The sequence below is a fragment of the Pleurodeles waltl genome, chromosome 1_1, assembly GCF_031143425.1.
Source record: "Pleurodeles waltl isolate 20211129_DDA chromosome 1_1, aPleWal1.hap1.20221129, whole genome shotgun sequence".
Classification (NCBI taxonomy): Eukaryota; Metazoa; Chordata; class Amphibia; order Caudata; family Salamandridae; genus Pleurodeles; species Pleurodeles waltl.
Genome location: NC_090436.1, coordinates 571,862,090 through 571,877,275, shown reverse-complemented (window position 1 = coordinate 571,877,275; position 15,186 = coordinate 571,862,090).

Below are 15,186 nucleotides of genomic sequence, written 5' to 3'. Positions count from 1 at the left end.
GCTCCTGTCGCCTCCCGGAGGACCAACGCACAAGGTAAGTTGATCGTCCGTGAGGGGAGGGGGTGGGGGGGTGTTGTGTGATGTGTGCGTGCATGGGGGTGTGCGTGTGAGTGTGTAGAGGGGGTGTGTGAGTGCGTGCATGCGGGCGGGGAGTGCTGCTGTGCCTATGGGCAATGTGTGTAGTTCGGCGGGTGCGCATGTCGGCATGTATGTGTGCGGGTATGTGTCCCCGTTGTGTATGTGTGTGTGTAGGGGGTGTGTATATGTGCATGTTGGGGGTGTGTGCATGTCGGGGTGCGTGTATGTGCATGTCGGGGTGGGGGTGGGGAGGGTGTTCTTACCACCTCTGGGGGGTGGCAGGGGGGTGGAGGGTGTGGGGGGAGGACTCGGGGGGGCAGTGGGGGGTGGGGGAGACCCCTATCAGTGCCAGGGAAGGAATTCCCTGGCCCCGATAGTGCCTACCGCCATGGTTCGCATGGCGGTTCCCGACCGCCAGAAACCGCGGCGGTAAGCAGGGTCATGATACCGTTGGCGGTCTTGGGTCGACCGCCGGACCGGAGTGCGCAGACTCCAGCCCGTCGGTCATGACCGCCGTGGCTGTCGGAGTGGGGAAGTGGCGGTCGATCGCGGCGGTGACCGCCGCGGTCAGAATGCCATTTTTTTGACCGCCGGTCTGTTCGCGGTCCGACCGCCGCCTCTCCGCCGACCGCCAAGGTCAGAATGAGGGCCTTAGTCTTTATTTTGAAGTTTTTCTTCACCGGGACGAACCTGCCAGTTGAATCCGACCTCCTGGAGCCCTTGTCCGGATACGCGATGTGGGTTTTCTCGGTAGAGACTTTTACCTTCGGACTTAGTCGTTTTTTCGAGATGAAAATCCTTCGACCGGGGTAAACCTGGATCTTGATCCGACGTCCATGGAGCCCTTCTCGGATACGATGGCTGGGAGGTCCCGGTCAACTTTTTACGTTCGGACTTAGGCCCTCATTACGAGCCTGGCGGTCTGTGACCGCCAGGCTCGCGGTTGGCGGGAGCACCGCCGACAGCCTGGCGGTGCCCCTTAGGGCATTCTGACCGCGGCGCTTTGGCCGCGGTCAGTGCAGGAAAACCGGCGGTCTCCCGCCGGTTTTCCGCTGCCCGTCAGAATCCTCCAAGGCGGCGCAGCATGCTGCGCCGCCTTGGGGATTCTGACACCCCCTACCGCCATCCTGTTCCTGGCGGTTCGCCCGCCAGGAACAGGATGGCGGTAGGGGGTGTCGCGGGGCCAGTGCCCATGCCAATGGCATGGGCACTGCAGGGGCCCCCGTAAGAGGGCCCCGCTAGTATTTCACTGTCTGCATAGCAGACAGTGAAATACGCGACGGGTGCAGTAGCACCCGTCGCACCTTCCCACTCCGCCGGCTCGATTACGAGCCGGCTTCATGGTGGGAAGGTCGTTTTCCCCTGGGCTGGCGGGCGGCCTTTTGAAGGCCGCCCGCCAGCCCAGGGGAAAACTCAAAATACCCGCTGCGGTCTTGCGACCGCGGTACGGTATTTTGGCGGCTCCCGCCAGGCGCGCGGTCACCGCGTCCGGCGGGAGTCGTAATGACCCCCTTAGTCTCTTTTTTTGGATGTTTTTCTTTACCGGGACGAACCACGAAGTCAGGCCGGGTCGCGGTTGAGGCAAGTCGGCTAGAATTTCCGCGGCGGGTCGGTCCCTCTCTGGAGCTTTTTTCCCAAAATTCTCAAATCTTTTCCAAACTTCTGGGGCTTCACCCAGATGTTCTTTTAAGGTTCTTTTGGGGTCCACAGCTCACCCCAAGGGTCCAGAAGTTCTGTGATGGTCCTTGGGGGGTGCGGACTTCAACTCCCAGAATGCACCTGGCGCAAACTCCTTTTTGGCCACTGGACAGTGGTCAGCTGGTCGCTTTCTTCAGGAGTTGGTGCAGGGGACTCTGGTTTAGCAATTTTTCACCTGTAGCAAACAGGGAGTCCCTCCTTGAACCAGTTGAAGCCAGGCAATGTCCTTCTTGTGGTGAAGCCCAAGTGTGCAGCTGGTGCAGTCCTTCTGAGTGCAGGGTCCAGGTGCAGGCCAGGGGTCCAGCAGGGCAGTCCTTCTTCTTCTCTAGTTCCTTTCTTGTTGAATTCTGGAGGGGATCTGAGGTGTGGGGTCAGGTCTGCCAGTTTTATCCTTGCTCCTGGGTGAAAAGCAGGGGGGTCCTGATCCTCCAATCAGGTACAGGGTCGTCCCCCTGCGATGACCACTTCCTGGGAAGTGTGGCAGAAATCCATCCCAAAAGGCAACAGTCTCCAAAAATCCAACATGGCGGAATCTGATTTTTGGAGGTTACATCTGGCTGAGCCCACCCACTGGTGTGGCTAAAAATCATAAACACACCCCTCTCCTAATCTAATCAAGGGGGCACCTAGTTGTCTGGGGTTGCAGGATGTGGGGGTGTTGCTGGGTGCTCCAAATGTCCTTCTCTGCCTTTGAAGACCAGTTTGGCCGCCCTCCCCCTTCCTGCCTCACCATCTGCTGAGGGGAGATTCTCTCCCCCAAGCACATTCCTTTGTGTGAAGTCAGGCCACTTCACACCTCATCAAGGCAGCCTGGCAGAAGCTGCTGCAGGCTGGCCAATCAGAGCACAGCAGCAAAAACAATGCAGAGCTGAAATTGGCAACTTTTTAGGTAAAGTCTAAACTTTTTACCTGAACAAGTTATATTAAATCCAACAACTGGAAGTTGTGGGATTTATTACAACAATCAATTTGATACCAAATTCTTGGTATGTAACATTTAAGGAGACTTTAAAATTTAAAATAAAGTCTGCCCATTCTAGCCTATGAAGGCCATTTACTTCAATGAGGGAAAAACGAATTTGGCTGTTTTTACCTCACCAGGGCTTATAAATCTATTTTTATAAAGTCCCTGCTTATAGTTACATGGCACCCAGCCCTAGGGGCACATAGGGCACACCTTAGGGGTGACTTATATGTAAAAATAAGGTAGTTTAAGACTTTGGAAGTACCTTTAATTCCAAAGTCGAATTTGCATATAACTTTAATTTAAAAGCAGCCAGCAAGGCAGGCCTGCCTTTAAAATGACACTGGGCACCTCAGCAGTGCACCTAGGTGTGCACCACCTATGCTGTGGTCCCTAAATCTACATGCCCTACCATATACTAGGAACTTATAGGTAGGTTAACTTAGCCAATTATAATTAGCCTAATTTGCATATCCATTTTACACAGAGCACAGGCCCTGGGACTGGTTAGCAGTACCCAGGGCACCATCAAAGTCAGGAAAACACCAGCAAAAAGAGGAAAATGGGGTCAAAAAGTTATGGGGCCTCTGCAATCAGCCCTGTTTTCTCACACAACCCCCCCCCAGCCCACACGCCCAGGAGACTCAGCCCAACCCTGGGAGAGTCTTCCTGGCTTGTTAGGCGAGGAAGACAGTGAAGAAAACTGGCTGTCCCTTTGCAGGGCCTACTCTGCCTTATATCCTCCTGTCAGGGTCACTCCCTATGGGTAGTGAAGCCATCCCAACAGTAAAAGGACCCAACTCAAACTGAAACTTTCCTCTAGGGGGGTCTTCCTCCTTTCTCTCTGCCAACTTGGGTAGTGAGGTGCCCACCTCCCCTACTCCAAACTTTGCTAGGGCAACACCTAGCTTACCCAAAGAGGTCACCCAACACTTGAGCAACCCCACCATGACCAATAGGGTCAGGGGGCCTACTTTTCTATTGGCCCTGGGGTCTGCCTCCCAGGCCAAGTACATTGCTGCCAGAAAGGCTAGCACCCAGCAGAGGCTACTGACAGCTGTCAGTACCCAGAACCACACCCTAAGCTCTCCACTGACAGGTGGCTGAGCTGCTTTAGGGGCATCTTTGGGGTCCTGGCACCCCTCTTGCTGTCTAGAGTGGGGGGCTACCACCTCCTGTGGCAGACACCCTCCTTCCACTCTCAATTCTGTCAGTGCAGGGGCAACACCTTGCATCTGGACAGCTGCCTGACTACTCAGGACTTCCTTGTGGTCAGGTGAGGCCTCACCAGTGCCAACTCTGGGCTCCCCCTTTACTGGGGCAGAAGGCCCTTGGCTCCCTGGAACTCTCTTTAAGAGTGGCCTACCCTTCCTTTTCTTCTTTCCTTTTCTTGGGGACCCCTGTCTCCTAACTGTAGGGACTGACTCCCCAGGACTTTGGGTTGGGGGGGCGCCCTGGGCGACCACCCCATCTGTGACCAGACTCACCTCTGGGAGGTCATTGCCCAGGATACAATCTAGGGGAAGGTCAGCACTGACTACCACCCTAATCCAGTCAAGGATACCCTCCCTCTCTAGGGGCACTATGGCTACAGATTTGGAGGTGACCTCCCCTGTGGCTATCCTGACTTTCTTTGTCTTTCCTGGGACATACATGTCTGGGGTCACTAACCGGTCACTCACTATAGTGTGACTGGCACAGTTGTCTCTCAGGCCAGTGGTAGGGATCCCATTCACTTGAATGTGGTGGAAGTGCCTACTCCCACCCTCAGGGATCACCAGCTTACCATCTGGTCCTGTCTCCCAGCACAATGCTAGGAGGACTTCATCATCTGAGGAATCCTCCTCTATGGCTACACTGGACAGCCCAGTGCTAACCACCTTCCTTGGACAGGCTGCATCTCCTCTGAAGTGACCTGTCTGCTGACAGTGACAGTCAAAGCAAGCCCTACTGTCCAAGAGTTTTTTTAACCCTGGGTCTCCCTGTCTTTGCTTGTCTGAGTGGGAGTGGGATTTACTCTCCTCCTTCTTAGGGTTCTGGGGTACAGAGGGAGTCTCTGTGGTGGGCTTACCACCTCCCTCCTTAGGTTTTTGGGGACCTGACCCCCCCCTTCTTGGAGTCTCCCACCTGGGACTTGACAACCACCCTGGTTCTCAACCACTCATCAGCTGCCTCCCCTAGCTCTCTAGGGTTGGTCTGCTTAGAGTCCACTAGATGCTGGCGTAACCTTTCTTGGGTACAATTGGTCAAGATGTGCTCTCTCATGATCAGATTGTATAACCCCTCATAAGTATCTACTTTGTTACCAATAATCCAGCCGTCTAGTGCCTTTAGTGAAATGTCCACAAAGTCAACCCAAGACTGGGTACTGACCTTCTGGGTGTCCCTGAACCTCATTCTATATTGCTCTGGGGTCAGACCAAACTTCTTGGCTAAGCACCTCTTCATACTAGGGTATGAATCTGCCTCCTCCCCCCTTAAGGTCAGAAGCCTATCCCTCCCTGAGTTGGGGACCAACTCCCACAAAAGGGAACCCCAGTATTGAGGCCTAACCCTTCTCATTTGGAGTGCCCTCTCAAAGGCCCCCAGCCACTTATCTATGTCATCCCCCTCTACATAAGCAGGAACTACCCCCTTGGGTAACCTGGGGCAAACTCCCCCACCCATGGACACCTCAGCTTCTTTATCGCTGCTTCCATCTCTTTTCTCTTTGTATGCCCACTTTTTCTTTTCTAGGGCCAGCTTCTCTGCTTCCAAAGCTATGTATGCTAGCTGGGCCTCCAGCTCTCTTTCTCTGATGGATGGGTTCTCTCCTCCTGAAAGGACCCCCTTCCCACCACTAGCTTTGGATCTGCCCCTAGTGACTGTATTTACTGAGGACCGTTCTTCCTCATCCTCACTTAGGGTCAGATGCCTTCCCTCCCCTGAGTGGTTAGAGCTTGCATCCTCCCTTCTTTCTCCCTCCTCTGGAGCTTCTTCTGACTCTACCTCTTGGGCCTCAGCCCATGCTGTCAGGGATGTGATCAGGATTTGCTTCCTGAGATCAGTGGTTGCAGGCAACCCTCTTTCAATACACAACCCCCTAAGCTGGACTACTGTCAGTGTGGGTAGGCTAGCCAGATCAAGCTCCATGGTTCCCTAGTTTTGTGTCAACAAAAACTTTTTGCAAAAATTGGAAACAAGAATTTAGAAAAATTACAAAAATTCAATAATTGAAATTAATCCAAATTAGAAATTAAAAACAATTTTTGCACTAGGACAATGTAAAGGATTTTTAATTTGTTTTACCCAAAACTGTAACGTGATATTGAACACAAGTACAGGATCCCGTCGCTGCTTCCAATTATGTTGGAAAATGGGTTATTGGTAGGGCAGGTAGGTACCTACACCTAGCAACAAGCCACTAACCTCCACATAGGTACAGTTAGGTCTCAGTAAATTAATCCCAGCTCAACCCTTGGTAGCTTGGCAACGAGCGTCAAGGCTTAACTTAGGAGACAAAGTGTAAAGCATTCAAATATCACAAAACAGTAATTAAATAAAACACAGGAAACAGTTTAAAAATCCAAAACCAATTTATAAAAATAGTTTATATTTTTATCTTTAAAATGACACAAAAACGATTAAAATCGGTTCAGGGGAACCGGAGATATGAATTTTTAAAGAATTATTACTTTTCTAGCGCTTAGAAACAAAAAGTGCCAATCGGGTCATCTGGTTGCACCTCGACCGGGGCAAAGTCAAACTTTCAGGCCGACCGCGATGGAGCCCTGCTCGGCTACAGGTCGCGGGAGGCCTCGGTTAAAAAGTTACCTTCTGACTTTGGCGGTCATTCTGACCTTGGCGGACGGCGGAGGCCGTCCGCCAAGGTACCGCCGTCTGAACACCGCACCGCGGTCGAAAGACCGCGGCGGTGATTCTGACATTTGCCCTGGGCTGGCGGGCGCCCGCCAAAAGGCCGCCCGCCAGCCCAGGGCAAATCAACCTTCCCACTAGGATGCCGGCTCAGAATTGAGCCGGCGGAGTGGGAAGGTGCGACGGGTGCAGTTGCACCCGTCGCGTATTTCAGTGTCTGCTGGGCAGACACTCAAATACTTTTTGGGGCCCCCAGGGGCCCCGCGGCACCCCCTACCGCCATCCTGTTCATGGCGGGAGAGCCGCCATGAACAGGATGGCGGTAGGGGGTGTCTGAATCCCCATGGCGGCGGAGCGCGCTCCGCCGCCATGGAGGATTCAGACGGGCAGCGGAAAGTCGGCGGTAGCCCGCCGGCTTTCCGCTTCTGGCCGCGGCTGTACCGCCGCGGTCAGAATGCCCGGCGGAGCACCGCCAGCCTGTTGGCGGTGCTACCGCCGACCTCCGCCATGGCGGTAATTACCGCCAGGGTCAGAATGACACCCTTAGTCTTTATTTTGAAGTTTTTCTTCACCGGGACGAACCTGCCAGTTGAATCCGACCTCCTGGAGCCCTTGTCCGGATACGCGATGTGGGTTTCCTCGGTGGAGACTTTTACCTTCGGACTTAGTCGTTTTTTCGAGATGAAAATCCTTCGACCGGGGTAAACCTGGATCTTGATCCGACGTCCATGGAGCCCTTCTCGGATACGATGGCTGGGAGGTCCCGGTCAACTTTTTACGTTCGGACTTAGTCTCTTTTTTGGATGTTTTTCTTTACCGGGACGAACCACGAAGTCAGGCCGGGTCACGGTTGAGGCAAGCCGGCTAGAATTTCCGCGGCGGGTCGGTCCCTCTCTCGAGCTTTTTTCCAAAAATTCTCAAATCTTTTCCAAACTTCTGGGGCTTCACCCAGATGTTCTTTTAAGGTTCTTTTGGGGTCCACAGCTCACCCCAAGGGTCCAGAAGTTCTGTGATGGTCCTTGGGGGGCGCGGACTTCAACTCCCAGAATGCACCTGGTGCAAACTCCTTTTTGGCCACTGGACAGTGGTCAGCTGGTCGCTTTCTTCAGGAGTTGGTGCAGGGGACTCTGGTTTAGCAATTTTTCACCTGTAGCAAACAGGGAGTCCCTCCTTGAACCAGTTGAAGCCAGGCAAAGTCCTTCTTGTGGTGAAGCCCAAGTGTGCAGCTGGTGCAGTCCTTCTGAGTGCAGGGTCCAGGTGCAGGCCAGGGGTCCAGCAGGGCAGTCCTTCTTCTTCTCTAGTTCCTTTCTTGTTGAATTCTGGAGGGGATCTGAGGTGTGGGGTCAGGTCTGCCAGTTTTATCCTTGCTCATGGGTGAAAAGCAGGGGGGTCCTGATCCTCCAATCAGGTACAGGGTCGTCCCCCTGTGATGACCACTTCCTGGGAAGTGTGGCAAAAATCCATCCCAAAAGGCAACAGTCTCCAAAAATCCAACATGGCTGAATCTGATTTTTGGAGGTTACATCTGGCTGAGCCCACCCACTGGTGTGGCTAAAAATCATAAACACACCCCTCTCCTGCCCTCTCCTAATCTAATCAAGGGGGCACCTAGTTGTCTGGGGGTGTTGCTGGGTGCTCCAAATGTCCTTCTCTGCCTTTGAAGACCAGTTTGGCCGCCCTCCCCCTTCCTGCCTCACCATCTGCTGAGGGGAGATTCTCTCCCCCAAGCACATTCCTTTGTGTGAAGTCAGGCCACTTCACACCTCATCAAGGCAGCCTGGCAGAAGCTGCTGCAGGCTGGCCAATCAGAGCACAGCAGCAAAAACAATGCAGAGCTGAAATTGGCAACTTTTTAGGTAAAGTCTAAACTTTTTACCTGAACAAGTTATATTAAATCCAACAACTGGAAGTTGTGGGATTTATTACAACAATCAATTTGATACCAAATTCTTGGTATGTAACATTTAAGGAGACTTTAAAATTTAAAATAAAGTCTGCCCATTCTAGCCTATGAAGGCCATTTACTTCAATGAGGGAAAAACGAATTTGGCTGTTTTTACCTCACCAGGGCTTATAAATCTATTTTTATAAAGTCCCTGCTTATAGTTACATGGCACCCAGCCCTAGGGCACATAGGGCACACCTTAGGGGTGACTTATATGTAAAAATAAGGTAGTTTAAGACTTTGGAAGTACCTTTAATTCCAAAGTCGAATTTGCATATAACTTTAATTTAAAAGCAGCCAGCAAGGCAGGCCTGCCTTTAAAATGACACTGGGCACCTCAGCAGTGCACCTAGGTGTGCACCACCTATGCTGTGGTCCCTAAACCTACATGCCCTACCATATACTAGGGACTTATAGGTAGGTTAACTTAGCCAATTATAATTAGCCTAATTTGCATATCCATTTTACACAGAGCACAGGCCCTGGGACTGGTTAGCAGTACCCAGGGCACCATCAAAGTCAGGAAAACACCAGCAAAAAGAGGAAAATGGGGGCAAAAAGTTATGGGGCCTCTGCAATCAGCCCTGTTTTCTCACACCTCCCTACCCCGTTGGACATCATCGCTAACTTTGCAGTGCTTTGGGGCTACCAAGTGAACTGGGCCAAGGGTGAGGCACTGCCCCTTTCACAAGTGACCACAAGCGCTGCAATATCTGGCTACCCCTTTCACTGGAAACAATCATGCCTCAAGTACCTGGGGGTCTTTGTCAACAGAAGTCTGGACAGCATGCTGGTGGACAACCAAAATCCCCTGGTGGATTTGAAAAGAGATCCCACCTCAGAGTGACCTTGTGGGGGAGAGTACAAGCAGTGAGAATGGTCATGTTACCAGGGTTTACCTACGTTCTTGGCATGCTGCCCTGTTTAGTCCCTTTTTCCATGCTATGCTCCATTGATAAAGTCTTACAGTCATTTGTTTAGGGGTCATCCTGTCCCTACTTAGCTAGCGCCAAACTTCTGGCTCTTTGATCATGTGGCTCCATGGGACTCCCTTCAGTTGAGCTGAGCACTGTGCTCTGGCCCTCCACCTCTCTTAGCTTGCTTACATGCTCCCTGGGATGCAGGACCCACCACTGTGGGTTATGGCAGATTGTACACTACTGGTCTGTCCTCAGGGACTGTACCTACTTTACAAGGAGGGAGCGCCCATGCCACGCCCTATCAACCCAATACTGCAGGCCATGGCCAAGTCCTGGCGGGAAGCTCATCACCTCTTTGGAGTAGACCCCCTTCTCCATGAGTACACATCAATATGGTTAGTGCCAGCCTGCACACTGAAAGTGAGGTCTTGGACTGGAAGCCATGGCAATTGCCAGAAATCAGTATCGTAAACCAGATCATTGATTGGGGTATCCTCAATCCTTCCCAGCACTCTGTGAGGAGTTTGGCCTATGGCCACACAAGTCAATGAGGTACCTCCAATTACAGCACTGTCTTAGCCCTTGCTGGTCCGCGCAACCCTAGGCCCTCCAATCTTCCATTATAGTCTCCTTTCTTAGGACACAGGGCTGCTGTTGCAGAGTAATGTCTGGTTTCTACGCTCTTTTTAATCGTCATCTGTTCTCCCTTCCTCCCCTCAATAATCTCTGCTTTAAATGGTAAGCTAGACTACAGACAGACTATGAGGCGGAAGTTTGGGCCAAACTCCTAGAGGTGTTTGACCATGAAATGAGGGAGGCACATTTGAAATTCTGCCTTTCTAAGACACTGAGGGGCATATTTATACTCTGTTTGCGCCGGATTTGCGTCGTTTTTTTTACGCAAATCCGACGCAAAACTAACTCCATATTTATACTTTGGCGTTAGACCCGTCTAGCGCCAAAGATCTTGGAGTTTGTGTCATTTTTTAGCGTGGACACCTTCCTTGCGTTAATGATATGCAAGGTAGGCGTTCCCTTCTAAAAAATGAATCCGAGGCATGTGCGCCGTATTTACACTCCTGGGCAAAAATGACGGGGAGTGGGCGGGTCAAAAAAAATTACGTCCAGCCGCTTTAGCGTCATTTTTTAACGCCTGGTCAGGGCAGGCGTTAAGGGACCTGTGGGCTCGGAAGGAGCCCAGAGGTGCCCTCCCATGCCCCCAGGGACACCCCCTGCCACCCTTACCCACCCCAGGAGGATGCCCAAGGATGGAGGGACCCATCCCAGGGAACTTAAGGTAAGTTCAGGTAAGTATTTTCTATTTTTTTTTGGGTGGCATAGGGGGGCCTGATTTGTGCCCCCCTACATGCCACTATGCCCAATGACCATGCCCAGGGGACATAAGTCCCCTGGGCATGGCCATTGGGCAAGGGGGCATTACTCCTGTCTTTGCTAGACAGGAGTCATTTAAATGGGGGTTGGGAGTAAAAAAAAATGGCGCAAATCAGGTTGAGGCGAAAATTTTGCCTCAGCCTGACTTGCCCCATTTTTTGACGCCCAAGCTCCATTTTCCCCTACGCCAGCGCTGCCTGGTGTAAGTCATTTTTTTTCACGCACACCTGGCAGCTCCGCCGGCTAACGTCATTCCATAAATAAGGCGCCCGCATTGCGCTTTGGAATGGCGTTAGCTGGCGTAAAAAATTTTAGCGCACAACTGCGTTGGCGCAGTTGTGCGCCAAAAAGTATAAATACGGCCCTGAATGACTGGCACTGAACCCCCATGAAATTGCGAGTTGCAAACCTCTTGCCCCATGCGAATTGTCAACGGTGCCCGAATGCTGGCTATGACCTAATACATGTCCTCTGCGATTGTCCTTAGAATGGGCCTTTTTTCTCCTTCTCCTCCCTCTTGTCCATGCCCCGACCCTTGGACATGCACCAGTACTTCCCGACTTACCCTCCTTCTTAATGATTTTTTTTGTAACATGAGGGTCCAATTTGGGAGGCTACGGCCTCAATGCTTGATATGTGACCTGTACTTCTGTTTCATTTGGGCATGTATTCATTGTCGATGTGTAATGATGTTACTATCATCTTTTGTAAACTCCTGTTCCCACCCCATTTCCCCCTTTGTACTGCTCTGTTTTAGTTTTTCAATAAAGAATTGTGAAACAAATAAAAACTGTTACAGGAGGAGGATACATAAAATTATAAAATGATAGTCCAAGGAGAGGCATTGTGCACTTTTTCTTTTTCTATCTATTCCCAACTGAGAATTAGTCTACCTGATTATGAGAAACTTGTTGGGATGGATTGGTGTCCACCACAAATGATTTAGGGTTTCATTTATATGTTGATGGTACGTACACTCCATCACAGTGGTGGCAGAGTATGCATACCGCCAACTTTAAGGTCCACCTGCCTAACTTAAATGCAGGCAGACCTTTGCGGGCAGACCTTTGGTTTGGCTATGGTGGTGATGACCCTGTCACCATAGTAGCCAAACCACTCAGATGGACGGATAGTCAGAGCCATCAGAGAAATGGCTACATGTCTGCCCCCAAAATCATTATGGGCAAACATGTAGTCTGATGGTGAGGAATAGTAAAAACCAAAATGGTGCCCACTCCCATAGTGAGAGGAGCATTACTTTTTTATTTTTAAAGAAAATCCAGTTTTAAGATTTTCTGTTTGAAAATAAACAAATAATACAGTTTGGGATAAACAGTGGATTACACTGACAGGGAAAGCGGTCATACCAGCTCCTGCTAATGATGTACAAATGACTGCCAGCTTGGATATAAATGAGATAGGTCACTATCCAATTAGGTGCAGTCAAAACCTTGAGTAATTTACACATGAGCTCAACCTCTGGTAGCTGTGACACATGGTAGACAGGTTTAACTTGCTGAAAATGTATAAAGCATTTACAAGTACCAAAACAGTTTACAAAATCAAAAACGCAATACAATAAAAATTCTACTCCAATTTATACCAGTAAAGAAAAAAGGTAATAAGCAAAATTACATCAAAACTCAAAAATACAATAATGGGAACTGGATATATTAATTTTCAAAGATTCATAAAACGCAAAGCACCAATGGTAGTTAATAGTCGCAGTAATTCAAGTCCTAGGTACAATTTGATGCCTACCACAATGGAGAGTGGCTCAGCTATACCAAGATGGTTTTCCCCACTGGGTCTAGAAGTGGGCAGGCTCAAAAGAGTGTCCCAAGTTGAAAAGGGATATTGTTGTTTTTTTTTAGGAAAAATCCTTTTCCACATCAAACAAATCTGCAATCCAATCCTACCCCATGAAACTATCAGTAGGATAATTTTTCCTGTCAATCCCCTTGAAGCTGTGGAACAAAAGCTTTGAAAAGTTACAGAACGTTTTTGGTGCCCAGACATCCACAGGAGTATTCATCTAAGGACTCCAGAACCTCAGGTTGAGCACTTAGAGACTCTCATGATGTAAGGCAGAGGGCAACATCAAAGTCAAATCCAGATGCATTTGCCACCGGTTAATGAGTATTCTTCACAGGAATGTCCTTTTCAGCATTCTTATATTCCTGAAGTCATTTATGGTTTTAACCTTCTGGTCTTTGGAAATCTGTCTTTCCTTCTCACCGATGGAAATTTCAGCAAGTTCAGTTTGCCTGGTGTCATTTTGCAAGTCTGACAGTTTTCTGATGGGGTGCTTTCATTTGCCATATTTATGCCTAGCACTATTTTGTGGTTGAGAACTCCATAACCAATGGTTTAAAAGTTCCCATAGGCAGCCACGCCTACGTTTTCAACCTCATTGCAAATATAGCCAAAATGGTGCATGCCAGGACATTTTAAAATGAAAAAAGTCTTTGCCACAATAAACTTGGCCTCTGAGAGCTGAGTGTATATGTGTGTGTGTATCATAGGGACATCACCAGTGTCTTCCGATATCCAACACTGAAATCCAGTTTGAAGCACACAATGTATCAACAATAAACTCAGAGATAGAAGTCTAGTAGGACAAAAGTAGAATCTTTCAGCAACCAGACACAGCATGAACAAGAATAATCCTGACATCCTGTTCTCTCCCTTTCAAGTGTCTCCCAAGTGCCACATATGACTTAACAGACTTTTCAAGCAGGATTCAACAGTGTGGTGTCAATATGATGGCCATAACCCCATCTCTGAATGTTTTGAGGTGTTCAGAGGAGACATCTCTGCCCATTCTGATCAGCCTATTATTGTTTACTCCTAGAAGGCATTTCATACCTCTTTCACACCTCTCCACTGCTTGAACACAGGGTGGGAACAGGCAGCATTATTCTAATTAGCCATCTGTCAGCTTAGGCAGATAAAGGGAAAGTTCAAAAATGTACTTCTCCTAATATTTAATAAAAATCTGACTTCGTAGTTCAATTGAATTTTTTAAAACATGTATTAAAGTAGTAGTTTGTTATTTTTCTAGCTTGTCTCATTATCAAGACAGCTGTATCAATATTTTAATCTGTCCCCTTTTTTCTACATAGGACAGCTAGGATTGTCACTGAGAAAACAGGGTTGAGGGCGTAATCACTGTAGGGACAGGTCAACTTTAATTTTCTAATTTTCTACATATTCTACTTTTAGGTAGAATGCACCCTACTTCCTGGGCTTCAGAGCCTGCATAGCGCTGCTACTAATATTTAAAATTGAGATTTTTGCTTGTTATTTTAACAGGTTGCACTGTAGGTTTTACACTACAGCAGGCTGGCTACAATGGTAGGCATAAACAACAAGTGATGGACGGAATGCTGAACATTGTCAAACATTCACCCCCAGTACAGTGATCTGGGCCTAAATCCATAGTTTTTTTGCTGCCTGTGCCATTCCAGTTTGGCCCAACCATATGCAAATCAGTCTTGACCCTGTTCCCATGGGAACAGTCCAGCCCGAACTGCTAGGCCAGGTCTTCCCTGGACTAGAAACAAGCATCCTGGGACCGGTTTCGGGGTTTCACCCCTCATCAGCCAGGCTAGCTTGAATCCAGTGGCATGGGAAGCACGGGAACCACGTCTGGGCATACCCTTCCCACTTAGGGCGACAATGCAAAAACAACAAGTGATGGACGGAATGCAGATTATTTTCAAACATTCACCCCCAGTACAGTGATCTGGGCCTAAATCCATCGTTTTTTTGCTGCCCATGCCATTCCAGTTTGGACCCAGCCATATGCAAATCAGTCTTGACCCTGTTCCCATGGGAACAGTTCAGCCCGAACTGCTAGGCCAGGTCTTCCCTGGACTGGAAACAAGGATCCTGGGACCGGTTTCGGGGTTTCACCCCTCATCAGCCAGGCTAGCTTGAATCCAGTGGCATAGGAAGCACGGGACCCACGTCTGGGCATACCCTTCCCACTTAGGGCGACAATGCAAAAACAACAAGTGATGGACGGAATGCTGAACATTGTCAAACATTCACCCCCAGTACAGTGATCTGGGCCTAAATCCATTGTTTTTTTGCTGCTCATGCCATTCCAGTTTGGACCCAGCCATATGCAAATCAGTCTTGACCCTGTTCCCATGGGAACAGTCCAGCCCGAACTACTAGGCCAGGTCTTCCCTGGACTGGAAACAAGCATCCTGGGACCGGTTTCGGGGTTTCACCCCTCATCAGCCAGGCTAGCTTGAATCCAGTGGCATGGGAAGCACGGGACCCACGTCTGGGCATTCCCTTCCCACTTAGGGTGACAATGCAAA